This window comes from Spinacia oleracea, chromosome 6, assembly GCF_020520425.1.
Source record: "Spinacia oleracea cultivar Varoflay chromosome 6, BTI_SOV_V1, whole genome shotgun sequence".
Classification (NCBI taxonomy): Eukaryota; Viridiplantae; Streptophyta; class Magnoliopsida; order Caryophyllales; family Amaranthaceae; genus Spinacia; species Spinacia oleracea.
Window position 1 is genome coordinate 133,083,203 of NC_079492.1, and position 18,162 is coordinate 133,101,364.

At 42.8% G+C, this 18,162-nt stretch overlaps 1 long non-coding RNA gene and 1 other non-coding gene across 2 annotated transcripts; both read left to right on the forward strand.

Moving 5' to 3' along the window:
• Nucleotides 1-960: 960 nt before the first annotated feature.
• On the forward strand, nt 961-1,067 carry LOC130464564 (small nucleolar RNA R71). The gene has a single exon (XR_008924959.1). It is a non-coding gene; the product is annotated as a small nucleolar RNA R71 (small nucleolar RNA).
• Nucleotides 1,068-15,511: 14,444 nt separating this feature from the next.
• LOC110791672 (uncharacterized) lies at nt 15,512-17,797 on the forward strand. Its single transcript, XR_002534145.2, has 2 exons — nt 15,512-16,418; nt 17,415-17,797. It is a non-coding gene; the product is annotated as an uncharacterized lncRNA (long non-coding RNA).
• Nucleotides 17,798-18,162: the final 365 nt, after the last annotated feature.

Sequence of the window (18,162 nt, forward strand, 5' to 3'; positions counted from 1 at the left end):
GCTAGCCTCCTTCTCCTTGACCACTTTCTCACTTTCTACTGGCACAACACCACTGACAGGTACTTCAACCTCTTCTTCAACGTCATAGGCGGCCCATCATACTCATATCCACTCCGCAAGGTGACAGTATTTACAGACTCTCTGTGCACGGGCTGTGAAGGGAGTTGACCTTGGGGTCTCTCAGCAAGAGTAGTAGCCATTTGTGCCAACTGTTTATCCATGATCTTGTTATGAGCAGTGAGGGCATCGATTTTGGCATCCTTTTCGCTCAGAGACCTTTGCAATTCCAACATCATATTCCTCATCTCTACAAGCATGGGATCAGGCTATGTGGGTTGAGGTTGTGGAGGAAAACCAGGTGGTCCACTAGGCTGCGGGTTGTAGTTACTCCGCAGTTGGTATGACTGTTGTGGTGGTGGTTGGTAATGTTGTTGTGGTGGTGGAGGGTGTTGAATCTGATGGGGGTTCTGGACATTAGTACTCCTATATGATAGTAGGGGATTGTTTTTATACCCCTCATTGTAAGAGTTGGAGTACAGATTGTTTTGCTTGTAGGACTGGAATGCATTGCATTGTTCGATAGAGCTCCGTCATTCCTGTGCATAATGGCCTTGCATCCCACAACTATTACAGACATTGGCAGATTGGGCACTCATTGCAGCGACACTAGCCTGTTGGGTGGATTGGGAAGATGCGATCTGTATATTATCCAGCTTGTGATGTAGGGCAGTTAGCTGAGCAGTAAGCTGTTTAATAGAATTCATCTCATGCTTAACACCCCGGTCGGCAAAGCCTCTAGGATTCCCATATTGGGCACTATGGATGGCCATCTCCTCAATCACCTCTAAAGCTCTAGGCACCTCCAGTTTCATAAATCTCCCACTGGCAGCTGAATCCAAAAGACACCTAGACTCATTACCCAGACCATTATAGAACTGCTGAACCAGGAACCAGTCATCCAAACCATGGTGAGGGCAATCTCTTTGCAGGTCCTTGAATCTCTCTCAAACCTCGAACAAACTCTCATCTACTTGTTGAGAGATACCTAATATCTGACCCCTCAGACGAGCTGTCTTCTCAGGTGGGAAATATTTAACATAGAATGCAAGGGCCAAGGAATTCCAATCGGTTATTTTCATAGCTGCGCGGTTGAGACTGTTAATCCATAGCTTTGCCTTCCCACTCAATGAAAATGGAAAGAGTATCTCCATAGTATGCTCCGATGTTAAATTTTTCTGCTTAATGGTGGCACAATATTGAATGAAAGACATAATATGGAGATTAGGATCTTCACCCTTTTCCCCACCGAATTGGTGTCTCTCGATCATGTTTATCAGCTGGGGTTCGATCTTGAAATTCTCGACCGCAATAGAAGGCATGATTTCCTTGGGAATCATAGACAGACTTGGTTTAGAATAGTCTGTAAGCCTTGGCACAAGTGGGGGTGGTGGTGGTGCTTGGTCACCCATCTCTGAATCTGTATGGAATAGATTGCTAATCAGATAGTCGGATTCAGAGTCAGAATAGTCTATACGTCCCTCAACTGTTCAACGAATCTACGTCGTCTATGAAAGGTCCGTTCAGGTTCAGGATCGAACGAAGTCAGATCGCTGGTATGGACAGTCCTGGGCATAAACAAGTAAAAACTAGAAAACATTTGTGAGATCCGATCTCAAGGAACGGGAGTCCCTTGAGAAGTAACAAACAATAATCTAGAAAAATAATTAATAACAGAAAAATAAAACCGTCTCCCCGACAACGGCGCCAAAATTTGACAGGCTAAATCGCACTCCTATCAAAGTTAAACCTAACGTTCACCAACTAAAAATATAGCAAGGGAAGCAGGGATCGTATCCACAGGGAAACAATGTTCTTCTACTATTAATAGACTAATCTAGACTACTGGTAACAAGAATTAGATTGGTTTGTATATTAAACTAAAGCAAATGATCAAATCAGAAAATAACAATATTAAGGAATCTAGGGCAGCGGTTCACCATAAATGCAGACCGGAATTGGACAACGGACAATAACAATCAATTAACAATCATAACTAGGAAAACATGCATCTCTTGAATCTTATGAATTCCTTAGGATAGAATAACTAGCGGGCTCTCGCTACGTACTAGAAATAATTCCTATCTAATAGCCACAGACCAAAAACATCAGATTTATACCTCTCGGCGCATAATCTAAGGTTAATCAAACTCAAATCAAAATAGTTCGGCCGAACAGAATTGACGAGCAATAATAATAAGCTCTAGAAATTATAATCAATCAATAAATAATCAAGTCCACATATAATCCCAATCATGAATTCATGGATCCCCTAAACCCTAGAAATTAAACTACTCACTGATGATAATAAATAACAACGCAATTAACATAATGGAAGACATGATTAAAGCAATGAATTAAATTAGAGCAAGAAATAATACCGAATTAAAGGACAATGGAATAATAAAGCTTGAATCTTTGATTAAAATTAAAACTAAGTGTTTGGAGAAAATAGAGAGAACTAAAATAAACTAAGTAATTAGAAACTCGAATAAAAAGATGTACTCAAAAATAATCATCGCTAGTTTATATAGTTTTCCTAAAATAAAGCATAAAAACGGAAAAGAAGCTCGCGAAAATCTGCTGGAGGTTGGCGTCGCCCGATCGGGCGATTTGCTCGACAGTCGGCCCGATCGGGCGGTTTGCGAAGAGTCAATATTTGCCTTCTGATGGGAGCCCGATCCGGACCGGGCGAACTGCGCCCGATCGGGCGCGTGTAGATGGCTTCAATTCTCTTTTAATTCCACCCGATGGTCGCATTTCGCCCTCAGCTCACAGGGCGATTTGCAATCCTCAATATCCTTCGCCCGATCACCGAGTCTAACTCTCGGGGCTCAACCATAAGCATCTAAGGCTCCTGAAAGTCGACGATAAAGGTCCCGAACTTCCCCGGGCTCGTGAAGTGGCCTAATTCAACATGAAATGGGTCTAAAAAGACCAATTCCTCAAAATCAAACCTGAAACTCAAGGCACACTCAATAACACATATTAGTACCAAAAACGGCTCCTAAGAGCTCATTTGACGCATAAAAGTACTAAGGGACGGGGGTGAAACACTATATAAAACACACATATCACAACTGGGTCTTAATTTGTGCAATTCAGGCGCTTGTGTGCCTGTTTCGAGTAGACGAAAGTGATTTGTTTCTAGTTATGTTAGTTGGGTGGGTGTGTTGTTCGTCATTTCAGGAGAACTACTGGTTTCTTGTGATGTTTGGGATTAAGGTCATCATGGTGGAAGGTCATATTAGGCTCTTTTTAGTATGTTATTTGGGTGGGTTGATAAAGTTCTTATCCTAGTCTCAACTTGTGGTGTCTGTGTAGGAACAATGACTAGTAATGAACGAATAAACTTATCTTTAACCAAGTCGTGGCGTGTATGAACACTGCCCTAAAGTTGAATTTGCCCCGTTACGTACACGCGGCCTCTTGACAATCAACCTCCAGGGTTACACGACATCTATCTCGTTGGTGTAGTACAAAAAGATAGATTGAAAACGAGATTGAACGTTGCCCAAAACCGAACCAGAGAGTATGTGTTTGAGAGGAAAAATTTTCGGAGAGGATTTAAGTTTCTGTGTGTTTTTTGTGAAAGAGGAAGGCACAATAAATAACGGAAAGCTGAAGAATTATTTCGAGAAGGAAATAAATTCGGTAATCAATTAGAATCAATCAATGACTCAATTTCCGGAATAAGATCTGTAACCGTTATGGAAAATATTCGGTTACCAAAATAGCCGTTACACAGGACTGATCGGCGGTAAAAAGGGCCCCACCCACACCCGCGAACGCGCCACGCCACTCGCCCTCGCCCGAGCCCGGCCCGGCCCGCGCGCGCGCGCGCGTGTGCGGTGGCCTAGAGCCTCCTCTCAAGTCTTCTAACAAACCTATTAAGGAAGTGTGGATATATAAAGTGGGTAATACTCTTGTTTTTTGTCAATGTGGGACAAGCACAATTTTCATTCTTTTGAAGCAAAAACTACCTATATTTCCAACAATCCCCCACATGATTTAAAAGAACAGGAAAAACTAGAAAGGAACGTTTTGGGCAACGAAGACTTTTGTTTTGAAAGTGTCAATGTCTTTTGGACTTGAATTAACACCCAACGCATACAAAAATATCTTACAGTTGTTATAGGTAGATTTCTCTTTGAACCTATCACGAAGTTAGTAAACTACTTTTGCGCGTTTCAACTTTTCTCAAATCAAGACTCGTTTTCGCAATTTGTAATTTTTTAGTGCCCCACAAAATACCCGGATTTTCATGAATGCTCTAGTGGTCCAAGCCTTAAGGACTCTCATAGGGGATTGGGCGTAACCCCCACATTCACATAGGTAAGTTCATCAAGTTTGTACTGTCACAAACCAGCTTCACAAGGCTATGAACTTATTAAGAGCCTTAGCTCAACCTTACGCATATGACAGTTAGAAAAATACTACATCACTTTTATTATTAGGAATGGTAGTAGTAACAAACATGAGTTCTTTTGTGATTTCGTTTGACCCATTGAACTTAGATATTTCTAAGATGGGTGTCCACCACAATTTACTCCACAATAGGCTTTAAACCCATTCCTTGTGCTGACTCAAGCACCATTTTTCTACAAAGGCCTTTGGTGAGAGGATCTGCAATATTCCTCTCTGACTTCACATACTCGAGTGATATTACATTTTTTCTGATCAGATCTCTAACTATAGCATGCCTTAAGCGAATATGCCTTCTCTTTCCATTATAGGCTCGATTTTTCGCTACCCCAATTGCAGCTTGTGAGTCACAATGCATTGAAACTGATGGAGCTGGTTTCCCCCACAATGGAATATCAGCAAGCAAACTCCTTATCCATTCAGCTTCCTGTTCTGCCAATTCTAAAGCAATAAACTCAGATTCCATAGTAGATTTGGCAATGCAAGTTTGTTTAGATGATTTCCATGATATAGCTCCTCCAGCAAGAGTAAAAACATAGCCACTAGTAGATTGAATTTCATCACTATCCGACACCCAATTGGCATCACAATATCCCTCAAGAACACAAGGTGCTCTATGATAATGTAAACCCCAATTGATAGTGCCTTTCAAATACTTCAATAATCTAATCAATGCATTCCAGTGATCTTGATTAGGATTATGAGTATATCTACTCAATCTACTAACCGCATATGATATATCAGGTCTAGTATAGTTCATCAAAAACATCAAACTTCCAATAATCTTGGCATATTGTTCCTGTGATACAGAATTACCTTTGTTCTTTTTCAAATGAATACTAGAATCATATGGGGTTTGCACTGGAGTGCAGTCAAATTGACCAAATTTCTTTAAAATCTTTTCAATATAATGAGATTGGTTTAAAGACATCCCATATGAAGTTCTAGTAATCTTTATGCCAAGAATCACATCTGCCTCTCCTAAATCCTTCATCTCAAAACAAGAATTTAGGAAAGCCTTGGTTTCGTTCACTATGTCTATATTGGTACCAAAAATTAACATGTCATCCACGTATAGACATATGAAAACGCAACCAAGTTTTGAAAGTTTGGAATACACACAAGCATCAGAATCATTTACCTGAAAGCCATTAGAAATAATAGTTTGATGAAATTTGTCATACCATTGTTTAGGTGCTTGTTTTAAGCCATACAATGATCTAATGAGCCTGCATACCTTATCTTCCTGTCCAGGAACAACACATCCCTCTGGTTGCTTCATATAAATTTCTTCATTCAAATCACCATTCAAAAAAGCAGTTTTTACATCCATTTGATGCACAACAAGATCATAAATGGATGCAAGTGCAATTAAGACTCTAATGGTGGCAACTTTAGTGACAGGAGAATATGTATCAAAATAGTCTACACCATGCTTTTGACGATGACCTTTTACCACAAGCCTAGCTTTATACTTAATCAAAGATCCTTTTGGAGTATGTTTCTTAGTAAAAATCCACTTACTACATAAGGGCTTGCAACCTCTAGGAAGATCATACAAAATCCAAGTGTTATTACTCATGATAGACTCAATTTCACTATTTATGGCCTCTAACCAAAAACTTGAATCAATTGACCTCATAGCTTCTCCATAGGATCTAGGGTTTTCTTCTAAGAGAAATGCATCAACTTCTTGCTCGTCTAATAACTCTTTCTCAATTAGGAAGGCAGTAATAAAATCGGGTCCAAAGCTAGACTCAGTTCTAGTTCTTTTACTCCTTCTAGGTTCTAGAGTCTCACTAGATGATGCAATGTCATGATGCACAATGGAAGGTGGAGATACAACAGGTAAGCATGCTTGAACATTAACTTTCATAGGAAAAATATGCTCAAAAAACTCTACATCCCTTGACTCACGAATTGGTCCAAAACCAGATGCATCCTTAAGAATGAATCTATATGCAGCACTGTTGGACGCATAACCTATAAAAATACCATCCACGGTTTTTGGTCCAATCTTACTCCTTTGGAAATCAGGAAGTCCTATTTTTCCCAAACACCCCCACACTTTAAGGTAACCCAAGTTAGGCTTAAACCCTTTCCACAATTCATATGGGGTTTTATCTAATTTCTTATGGGGAACACGGTTAAGGACATAGCAAGCAGAAAGAATTGCCTCACCCCACATGTTAGTAGGCATACCAGAACTTATAAGCATAGCATTCATCATATCCTTAAGTGTTCTATTTTTGCGTTCAGCTATTCCATTCTGTTCTGGGGTATAAGGAGCTGTAACCTCATGAATAATCCCATTAGCTTCACAAAATTTCTTTAAAGGAGTTCCATCATATTCACCACCTCTATCTGATCTAACTCTCTTTATTTTCAGGTCTAATTGGTTTTCAACCTCAGCCTTATAAATATGGAATTTCTCTTCGGCCTCATCTAGAGTACTCAATAAATAGACCTTACAATAACGAGAAAAATCATCCACAAAGGTAATATAATAACGTTTTCCTCCTCTACTCATGGAATTCTTAAAGTCGCCTAAGTCACTATGAATTAGTTTTAGTAGGGTAGAAGATCGACATACATTCTTATTAAAGACTTTTTTCGGGTGCTTAGCTTCTACACAAACTTCACATTTGTCAAAAGAGGTATTACTAAAATCTGGAATAAGACTAAGTTGTTTGAGTCTCTTGACAGATGCAACATTCACATGACCTAGTCTAGAATGCCATAAAGAAACTGACTCAGCAATATAAACAGAAGCAGAAGAATTATTATTATCAGTCACAACATCAAGCACAAATAAACCCCCATTACAAAATCCCTTACCCACAAATTCACCATTTCTGGTAAGTACAAGTTTATCAGATTCAAAAGTTAACTTGATACTTGCTTTGTTAAGTAAAGCACCAGAAATGAGGTTCCTGCGGATATCGGGTACATGTAAAACATTTTGCAAAGCAATAGTTTTTCCAGAAGTAAGCTTTAGAAAAACTTTTCCTTTGCCTTTTACACTCACAGTGCTTGAGTTGCCCATGAAGACACATTCTCCTTCAGAAACTTTTTCATAGTCTTGAAACATTTCCTTGCTCGAACAAATGTGGCGAGTTGCTCCAGTATCAACAACCCATTCAGTCACGTTGCTCACCAGATTCACCTCGGACACAACAACAGCAATGATGTCTTCAGTGAGATTAGCTTAAGGCTTGTTCTCCTTTGGCTTGTTCCCAGGTCCATGTCCTTGCCTGCATTCCCTAGCTGAATGACCATACTTACCGCAAGTATAGCAATTTCCTTTAAACTGCCTTTTCTCTTTGTTTTTGTTGTTCTGCCTTGTGCCATGGAATTGATTTGGACCCTTGCCTTTCGGTCCCTTATTATAACCTGCATTTCTTTTAGTTTCAACAAGATTAGCAGTAGAGGAAGAATGGTCAGTAGATTTTCTCTTGGTTTGGATACGGTTCTGCTCTTCAATCTTAATGTGGGAAACGAGTTCTTGAAGGGTAAAGTCTTTTTGTTTGTGTTTCATGGAATGGACATAGGTTTGCCAAGAAGGGGGTAATTTCTCAAGGAGACAATTGGCTTGGAAAAGCTCACAGATTTTCATACCCTCAGCAACAATATCAGCACATAAATGTTCATACTCATGAACTTGATCAAGGACAGGCTTATCATCAGTCATACGAAAATTTAACCAACGACTACAAGCATTTGGCGGGCCAACTGGACTTGGAGTTCCGGGTCGAGGACCTTGTGTACACCTACAAGGTCCAGAATTATGGGGCTGGTAGGTACTTGCTGCATGTCAAGGATGACAGGGAGGCCCTTCTTGTTGCGGATAAGTCGAACGACCGCGGGTGGATGGGTCGGTTCTTTTTTGTGGAGTTGGCTAGTTTAGGGTCTGACTCCGACTTTTTGACGGGAGAGTGGGTGGCTAGAGGTATTTGTTTGTTTTTTTGGTGTTTTCGGGCTTGTTGATTTGACTTTGTCTCACTTTTTTGTTTTTGTAGGTGCATCCTTCGACACAGTCGGTGTCGGTGCTGAAGCCATAGAGAAGACTGATGTGCTGTTGGGAATTCCTCTAAAGGACAGAGCCTTTGTCGGCACCAAGTTCGAGCGCGAAGAGCCTCAAGAAGAAGAGATCTCTGAACCTGTGAGCATGTCGACATCAACAGGTAAACATGGGTTAGGAATAGTTTACAACTTCGGGTTCGTTGCCCTTTTTTTTTAAAAAAAAAAATACAATCGTTGAGACGAGACTAAGTCGTCAATAAATATTGTTTAACAGGAATTGGCCCCTCAACTCGTTCTGGTAAGGCTCCCTCTGCAGATGCACTGCTGAAGAAGCGGCTCGAGTCGCTAGGGAATATGTCCCGAGCCAAACCCATCACCATGTTGTCACCTCCGAAGCCGCCAAAGACTTCAACGGACACCACGGTGACAGGGGAGACCAGCTTGCTCATGCCTGCTGAGAAGAAGCTGCCACCTCCGCCTCGGAAGAGGAAGTTTGCAGTGGAGTTCCCCGACGACTACGGGTCGACAGACGCGCCAAGGGTTCAGCTCTGGCCCGAGGTTGATCGTCTGTGGATGCCGTCAAGCCGGGAGCGTCAAGAGACCTTGTCCCCAGTTGCTGCAACTGTTGAGAGCGTCTCGGATGCTTGGAGGGTATGTCTCAACTCCCTTTGTTATTTTATTGTAGTTTCGTCCCCTGCGTGCCATCTTCGTCTCGTCAGTGTAGTGACTCCCGAATTTAATTTTATTTATTTTATTTTTTGTTCGAACAGTCCCTGCAATCTGCTTTAGCCACACGTCATCATGTCATAATGTTAGAAGATCAAATAGTAAAATTGAAAAACGACATGAAGAAGGCAAAGCAGGAGGCTGGTCGTCTTGGCGATGTGGCCAAGGAGGCGACGACAAGGGCTGAGGCACTGCAGATGAGTCAGGAGAAGGGGGCTGCTGAGGTCGCGCAGCTGAATGCTGAAAAGGAGACGCTGGTTGTCCAAGTTGACGAGCTGAAGACGTCTCTCTCCAAAGTCAAGGCGAGGATTTACGAGTGTGTTGGTTACTACACTTGGAAAATGAAGGCCGAGATGATGGAGATGTTCAAGGCGGGTGAACATGCGAACTGGACTCCTGACGAGGTCATTGCTCAGTTCAACACTGCATTCCTCGAGGACTATATCCCCCCTGGTGTCGTTAGCGATGAAGAGGACGTCGAGGAGGGTGCAACTGCAACCAGCCCCGATGTCGAGACGATGGCGGCACCAGGCGATGGCGAACAAGAGGAGAATGCAGGCCCAGCAGACCATCAGGAGTAGTTCTGTCCCCCCTCCTTAAAAAATTAAGTATTTGAACGTTGTGTTTGTCAAACAATGGTTTCTTTTGTTTTTTAAACAATGTGTTTATGTGTTCGGCCTTTGGGAAGGTCGAAAAAATATTTGTGGCTGTGTTTCGCCTTGAAGGCGGCAGTCTTTTGGATGTTTTTGGACTTGTCCAAGGGGACAAGTCATGTAAATATTTGTGTGGATTTCCAATCTTGTGTTTGCTTGTTTGTGTTTGGAAAAAATGTGTTTTGTTTTTTTAGTTGGCGTGTTATTTTTGCAGGTTGGGCACATACCTCAAGATCGACTTTGGCGACGCCTCCAGCCTGTCAGAGAAGAATCTGCAAGATGTAAACTGTAGAAAGTGTATAACTGTATTCCATTGTATGTGTATTGTACATTGTAGTGTACCAGGCGTTTTTGTAATGGCCTAAATTGTGTTTTGTAATTTGTATAGTTGTTTTCCAGGCATTTTGTATGGCCCAACTCGTAAGATGTAAATTGTAAATGTAAGCCTCGTAACACGTAATGTATACAATCAAGTTTGAATAAAGCAGACGTTTATTTCTCATCACTTTGCGTCTCTGAATACACGTACGCAATTTCAATTAAGTTCTCATGTATGTTGTACTGCATATTTTTGTTTCGTCTATTTTCTCCTTGTTGTACCTTCACCATGTGGGCATCATACTGTCAACATAGCAGAGCGTGAGGATTGGCCGTTGGTGGAGCCAACAGCCCTCCGATGCTTAAGTCAGTATGGAGCGACATGAAGATGAAAGGAAATTACGACAAGGAGAAAAGAGGAAGAGGGAGTTCGAGGAAGAATACTGGACGAGGTCGAGTCGAATCCTTATGTTTGCTGTTTCTCCCAAGTATACACTTATGATGTCGTCATGATGTTGTCTGCAAAACGAGATGGTGGCGTGAGGATTGGCTGTTGGTGGTGCCAACGGCCCTCCGATGCCTAAGTCAGTAATGGTGATATCATGTAAAAAGGAAAGGAAAAAGATAGAGGGGAAGAACTTAACTTCTGGTTGCCTATAAGTGCATACAACCCGAGATATTCTCGATTCCACAATATGTTATAGGTGACGACTGCTAGAGTACCTGTCCGGTTAAAAAATAAACTAGAAAGCAAAAAAAAAACATGTGAGTGTTCAAAAGTGGTATAGTTTTAGGTGTGTTGCGTTCCAACTTCTTGGGATGGGTGTGTCATCTTTGTCAACCAACTCATATGCTCCATGACTCGTCCGTCTTACGATCCGGTAGGGACCTTCCCATGTCGGGGCCAGTTTACCGTGTCGAGGATCCTTTTTGTTTGGGAAGACCTTGCGTAGAACCCAATCTCCCTGCTGAAATACTCGAACCCTTACATTCTTATTGTAGCTGTTTGCTACTGTTTGCTGGTAGGATGCCATCCTAACTAGGGCTGTGCAAAACTATCTGAAAAACAAAAAAACCGAAAACCCGAACCGAAACCGATCCGAATATTAGGGTACCCGAACCGATAACGATTTCGGTTTGGGTACCCGATCCGAATCTTTGTTAACGGATCGGGTAACCGATACCCGTTAACAAATATTCGGATACCCGAATTACCCGAAAAGCTGAATTTTCATATTTCTTAAAAAAATAACGCTAGTGGTAGCATGCAGGAAGACGCTATTTGTAACAAAAAAGGAGGATCCTTTGAAGGAGAGTATGTTGCGTACGGAGGTGAGGAAGAGTACTCTAGTGGCAGCCTCGCCTATAGACGCGACTAATCAGAACAGGACGAGGTCGGTATCTCAAAACTCGGGTGAGAAGGTAGTAGTGGAGGGTCTGGTGGAGATTGAGAATGGGGGTGTGGTTAAACAGAATGTGGGGGATGGAGAGGTGGGTGGAGTTGGGGAGGTGGAGGGAACTGTGAGCCTCCCAGGGGAAGTGGAAGGTGACAGCACGCTGCTGAAAAGTCCTGCTATGGTATTCACGGTGGGGGTAGGGGATGAAAAGAAAGTGGGTGGCAAGGTGTGGAAAAGAAGAGTAAGAGATCCGGGAAACAGGGGTACTTCAAGGCAAGATGGAGGTGGTTTTGACGTGGAACTAGGGAAGAGAGGGAGGTTTCCAGATTGTGAGATGGTTGATGTGGAGGGTGCAACTAAGAAGGTGGTGGTTAGCTCGGAGTTCAATGGATTGCGGTTGGCGGAGGCTGCTCTTGAGCAGTCCCGCCAAGCTCGATGAATGTATTAAGCATCAACTGTCGAGGGTTGGGCAATCCCTCTTCAGTTGACGGCCTCCGGGACTTGGTCCGGAGAGAAGCCCCGTCTGTGATCTTTCTATCAGAGACGAAGTTGAGTAGTGGTGAGTTTGTCCGTGTCCAGCGTCGTTTGGGTGATTTTGAGGGATTAGTGGTTGATTCAATGGGGAGGGCGGGTGGTCTGGCTCTTCTCTGGAGGAAGGGTATTGATATTGCCCTGCGTACTATGTCGGTTCACCATATTGATGTGCTAGTGAGAAGTGGGTTGGGGGATGAGGAGTGGAGGTTAACAGGGTTCTATGGTTGGCCGGAGGTGCATAATCGTCACCTCTCGTGGAAGCTATTATCGGATTTGGCGGCACAAAGTTCTTTGCCTTGGGTGTGTTTGGGGGACTTTAATGAAATACTATTCACATCGGAGAAAAATGGGGGTGGAGAAAGGGCTGACTGGCAAATGAGCAACTTCCGTAGTGCGGTTGATAGTTGTGGATTTAGAGATGTCCCGTTCTCAGGCTACGAGTTCACTTACGATAATGGGAGGGAGGCGGAGGAGAATGTCCAGTGTAGGTTGGATAGGGCATTGGCTACGACAGATTGGCTCTCGTGCTTTCCCAGCTCTTTGTTGGTTCATCTCGATAGAGAATGGTCCGATCATGCGCCTATAAAGCTCCTCCTCTGTAGTGGTAGTGCTCGAGGAGAATTAGGAGACAAACCATTTAGGTTTGAGCAGTTCTGGATGGCGGAGGAGGCTTGTGAGGGGGTGGTGGAGTCTGCTTGGCTCGGTGGTAGAAACTTGGAGGCGAAGTTAACCTCGTGTGCGGGGGGCCTCAAGGAGTGGAGTGAGGATACGTTCGGTGCTACCTTTCGAGAGTTGAGGAGGAAGCGCAGAAAGCTTAAGAAGCTTAATAAAGGGGGGCTATCTACGGCCCAGCTTGAGCAGCGACGGAGCTTGTTACGTGATATAGCGGGTCTTGTTCGTCATGAGGAAGCTTACTGGAGACAACGCTCTCGGGTGTTGTGGTTGACGGAAGGGGATAGAAATACAAAGTTCTTTCATCAGAGAGCCTCGGGGAGGAAAAGGCGTAATTCGATTTGTAGTTTGAAGGATGATGCGGATGTATTACATTCCGGGGATGAGAAAGTTGGGAAGGTGGCGGTGGATTACTTTAAAGGCCTCTTCACCTCTTCACAACCACCACTGGTTGACCGTGCCCTTGAGGAGTTCCAGGCCCGTGTTTCCGTAGATATGAATGACACCTTGAGAGCTGACTACACGGAGGAGGAGATTAAAGTTGCGTTAAACCAAATGCATCCTATCAAGGCCCCAGGATCGGATGGGATGTGCCCGCTCTTTTTCCAATCCTATTGGCACATTGTTGGACCGTCGGTTACTAGTACGGTGTTGGGAGTCTTGCGAGGTAACTCTATGCCAAGCTACCTAAATAAAACTTATATCGCTCTAATTCCAAAAAAGAAAGGTGCGGAGCGTATGAGTGAGTTTAGGCCTATCTCCTTGTGCAATGTAATTTATAAGTTGGTGTCAAAGGTCTTGGCTAACCGGTTGAAGTCTTTCTTAGATAGGATAATTTCTGTAAATCAAAGTGCCTTCACTCCGGGGCGCTTAATTACGGATAACATCCTAGTAGCCTTTGAAGTGTTCCATCATATGAAAAATTTACAACAGGTAGAAGGGTGTATGGCCATGAAGCTTGATATGTCAAAGGCTTATGATAGAATAGAGTGGTGTTTCCTGGAGGCGGTGCTACGGAAATTTGGGTTTGATGCGGAGTGGAGTCGGAGGGTGATGGAGTGTGTGTCCACAGTGTCTTTTTCGGTCCTAATCAATGGGAGGCCGGCGGAAGAGTTCACACCTGGTCGTGGGCTTCGTCAGGGGGATCCTATCTCTCCATATTTGTTTATTTTATGTGCGGAAGTATTCTCACATCTGCTGAGGAAAGCGGAGGAGAGAGGGGCTTTGCGAGGGATCCGTATTGCTCCTACTGCCCCTTCTATTTCTCACCTCTTATTTGCAGATGACTGTATTATTTTCTCAAAAGCGGCGTTGCAGGATGGGGAGGCGATTCAAGAGGCTTTACATCTTTACGAATTGTCATCGGGCCAGAAAGTAAACTTTGACAAGACAACGATTTCGTTTAGTAAGGGTGTATCGGCGGGAAGAAGGGAGGAGTTGGCCTCGAGGCTTGGTGTTCGATTGGTTGAGCTTCATGACCGCTATCTAGGCTTGCCGACTACGGTAGGGAGGTCTAAGAAAGTCATAACGAAAGGGGTTAAAGAGCGTTTGTGGAAAAAGCTTCAAGGGTGGAAAGGGATGGTACTATCTAAGGCGGGCAGGGAGGTAATGATAAAGGCAGTGGCCCAATCTCTCCCTACCTATGCGATGAGTGTTTTTAAGTTCCCATCCTCTTTCTGTGATGAAATTCGTTCGTTGGTATCTCAATTTTGGTGGGGGCAAAAGCAAGGGGAGAGGAAGATCCATTGGGTGGCATGGAGGAAGTTGTGTAGACCGAAGGAGCAAGGAGGGCTAGGGTTCCGGGATTTGAAGTTGTTCAATTGGGCTCTTCTTGGAAAACAAGCTTGGCGGTTGGTGATGCATCCTGGCAGCCTGTTGGAGCAGGTCCTTAAGGCTAAGTACTACCCTAACTCGTCTTTTATGGAAGCTGATTTGGGGAAGCTACCTAGCTATTCATGGAGAGGAATAAGTGAGGCGCGGTGGGTGGTTCGAAGAGGTATGCGGTGGAGGGTTGGGAATGGAGAGGATATCCGCGTGTGGAGGGACCCATGGATCCCCGGTACACAATCAAGGAAGGTGGTATCATCGCGAGGTAGCTCTCCGAGTACCTTGACGGTGGCGTCGCTGATTGATCCTACTACTAGGAACTGGAATGCCCAACTTGTTACTCAAGTGTTTGTGCCAGTTGATCAAGAGAGGATATTGAGCATACCATTGAGCACACAACTCCCAGGTGATCGGCTATGTTGGGATCTAACTACGGATGGTGTCTATTCAGTTAAATCGGCCTATAAGGCGATCTCGGAGGATGTGTGGACGAGCACTGAGGTGGCTGCATCAAATGCCACCACGCTTTGGAAAAAGATTTGGCATCTTGGGGTACTACCTAGGGTTAAAATCTTTGCTTGGAGAGCTTGTCTCGAGGCACTCCCGACGAAGAAAGGCATCAGCAGACGTATTGCAACCGTTGATCCAAGCTGCGGCGTTTGTCACGCTCTGGAGGAGACGAGCTTCCACGCCGTGCACGATTGCTCTTTAGCCCGGGCCATTTGGAGTGAGTCCAGGTTTGCCCATGCTTTGCAATGGAGGTGTCGGTCATTGTTGGACTGGTGGGATAGGTGTTTTGATGAGTTGGATACGACAGATATGGAGGAGTTTATTACGGTATGTTGGGCGACATGGGGAGCACGCAATCAGTTGATAATGGAGAATAAGGTGGTCGAGCCCGCTAATACGGTGAGTTATGCAGTTAAGGTGAGCCTTGAGGTCCGGGAGGAGCTGGAGAGAGCGAGGTCGAGGCACAATTCAGCGGTCACGCCGTTGCCCACCACTTGGTCGAAACCGGATGTTGGTTGGACGAAAGTGAATGTGGATGCGGGTGTTCTGGGAGATACTGGCACAGGTATTGGCATGGTGATGAGGGACAGTGAAGGAGTGATCGTGGCTTGCTCTTCATGGCAGGGTACGGAGAAGTGGGAAACTAGGGTGGCGGAAGCCAAGGCCGTGGCTATGGGCCTGCAGCTAGCTCAGGAGATGGGAGTAAGGGATGTGGAAATGGAAAGTGATTGTCTGATGGTAATACAAGCGTTGCGTGGTGGCTCTCAAGGAAACAACAGCTTTTCTCTAGTGATAGATAATATCCTTGATTTATGCTCTAGCTTTGATAATGTTAAATGGTCTTTTGTCAAACGTAGTGGTAATCGGGTAGCTCACAATTTAGCTCATTTTCAACCATGGAATTTTGGGCAGCGAGTGTGGGTTAACGATGTACCGAATGATGTGTTGAATGTTGATTTTTTTGACCTATTAATATAATTCCCCTCTAAGGGTTCCCTCAAAAAAAAATAAAAAAAAAATAACGCTAGACTGCTGGAGTAACCTAAGGTCCTAAACCTAATTCATTTTGCCTTTCCGCCGTTCTGGCTCTTCTCCTCTCACTGTGTTTCTCTCTCAAAAATCTTTCACTCTTCGAATTTTCTCAATCGAGGACGCCGGGCCGCCGCTCCTTCTCTCCAATCTCCATCTCCATCATCTTCTCTCATACTTAACGAGTTCGCCCGACCGCCGCTCCTCCTCTCCATCTCCATCATCTGAGTTTGTCGAAGTTTTCCAAGTATGTAAACTTTAATTGAGACACTAAGTTCGTTGAATTACTTGTTATGAGAATTACTTGTTAATTGAGATCATCTGAGTTCGTCGAATTGTCTTAAACTTAAGAAAACCAATTGGAACCAATACATTAATCGCTTGCGAATTACTTGTTATGACTCGAATTACTTCTTTCACAGTACCACTTTTTTAATTTAAAGTTCTTTTTTTTCAGTTGCAATTGCTTGCGAATGGATTGATGGGTTGTTTGAATTAGTGTATTCTTTATTTTCTTGATTAATTGGGTGTAAAATTTAAGTGTAGTTTGATTAATTAACTGTTTCATCTTTATAAAGTAATAGTAAGAAATAAGTTTATATTTATGCAAAAAAATTACAGAGTGGAGTATAACTTCAGAAATAAAACAAACAAAGTCATGAGAAATTGAGAATCAACTAAAAATTAACTTGCAGTGGTGCATAACTGCATATCCGTAGCAAAAATGGAGTTGGGTATTCACATTTACTTAATGTAGTTGGGTATTCACATTCACATTTGTGCAGCTGACTATGCCGTTCTGTTATTTTTATTCTCTCCATGTTTCTTAAAATGATTATGGTTAGTCATAAATTTTTCTGGAATACCATTTCTCCGAAATATCTTTACTAAATTGAGTAATGTGTGTCTGTGTGACTTGTGTGTGCCATTTCCTTGTTTATATGGCACTTGGGCAATGTGACAACTGTTTATGCGAAGTATCAATATCTAGTTGATGTTGAATGAATGTTTGATTTGTTTTGGTCTTTAAGAAGGGATCAATGTGTGAGGATTAAGGTTATTTATGATTTGTTTTGGTCTTTAGGAAGTCAATTTCACTGGTTGTACATTTGTGTATTTTACAGAAGGGATGAATATACTGTTTGGTTTTAATCAGATGTTAAATTGTGCTAATTTTAAAGCCAAATATATTGATTATATTGTTGGATTTGAATTTGACAGAGCCTGGTTTTCTATTTTATAGGCACTATATATGGAATTTTCAAGTAGTGGGGAAATGCATGATTCGTCTTCCACAAGTCATGCTCCTCCAAACGCGAATTTGGTGAGGATGGTGTTTCTGTACCAGAATTTCAAAGAGCAAGCTTGAAATGTCTAAAGCTTTTGCCTTGCCTACGTGGCAAATTATATATGTAATATTGGTTAATTGAGAACATTTTATTTTATCTTGTGTAATTATGTGGATTATTTGTTGTTTATGTAGTTGATAATTAGTTAATCGTGACTCGTGAGCGTTGAATACTTTATAACATATGATCGTATATTTTTCGGTCATTAGAGCCTTATGAGGCATAAAATCAGCTATGTAATATGGACTTATCAGCTATGGAATATGTACTTATGCAAGGAGTCAAGGCCATATAGAATGTTATTTCTAGTTATTCGGATTTTTATTTTTATTTTTTGAAAAAGTGCTACATTATTAAAAATTGGGGAATAAAATTATAAATTTAATCAAAAATAAAAAAATCGGTTTATTTCGGATAATTGTTCGGATATCCGGATATTCGGGGTACCCGAATTTCGGGTAATCGTTTCTTATCGGTTCGGTTTCGGGTACTGGTTTTGTAGTTATCGGGTTTCGGGTAACCGAACCGATAACGGTTCGGTTACCCGAACCGTGCTCAGCCCTAATCCTAACCAATGCTGCTTCTCTGAGTTCGTCAGCGGTATCGATGTCGTAAGCCAGGACTGAGTCGTTCATCCCTGGA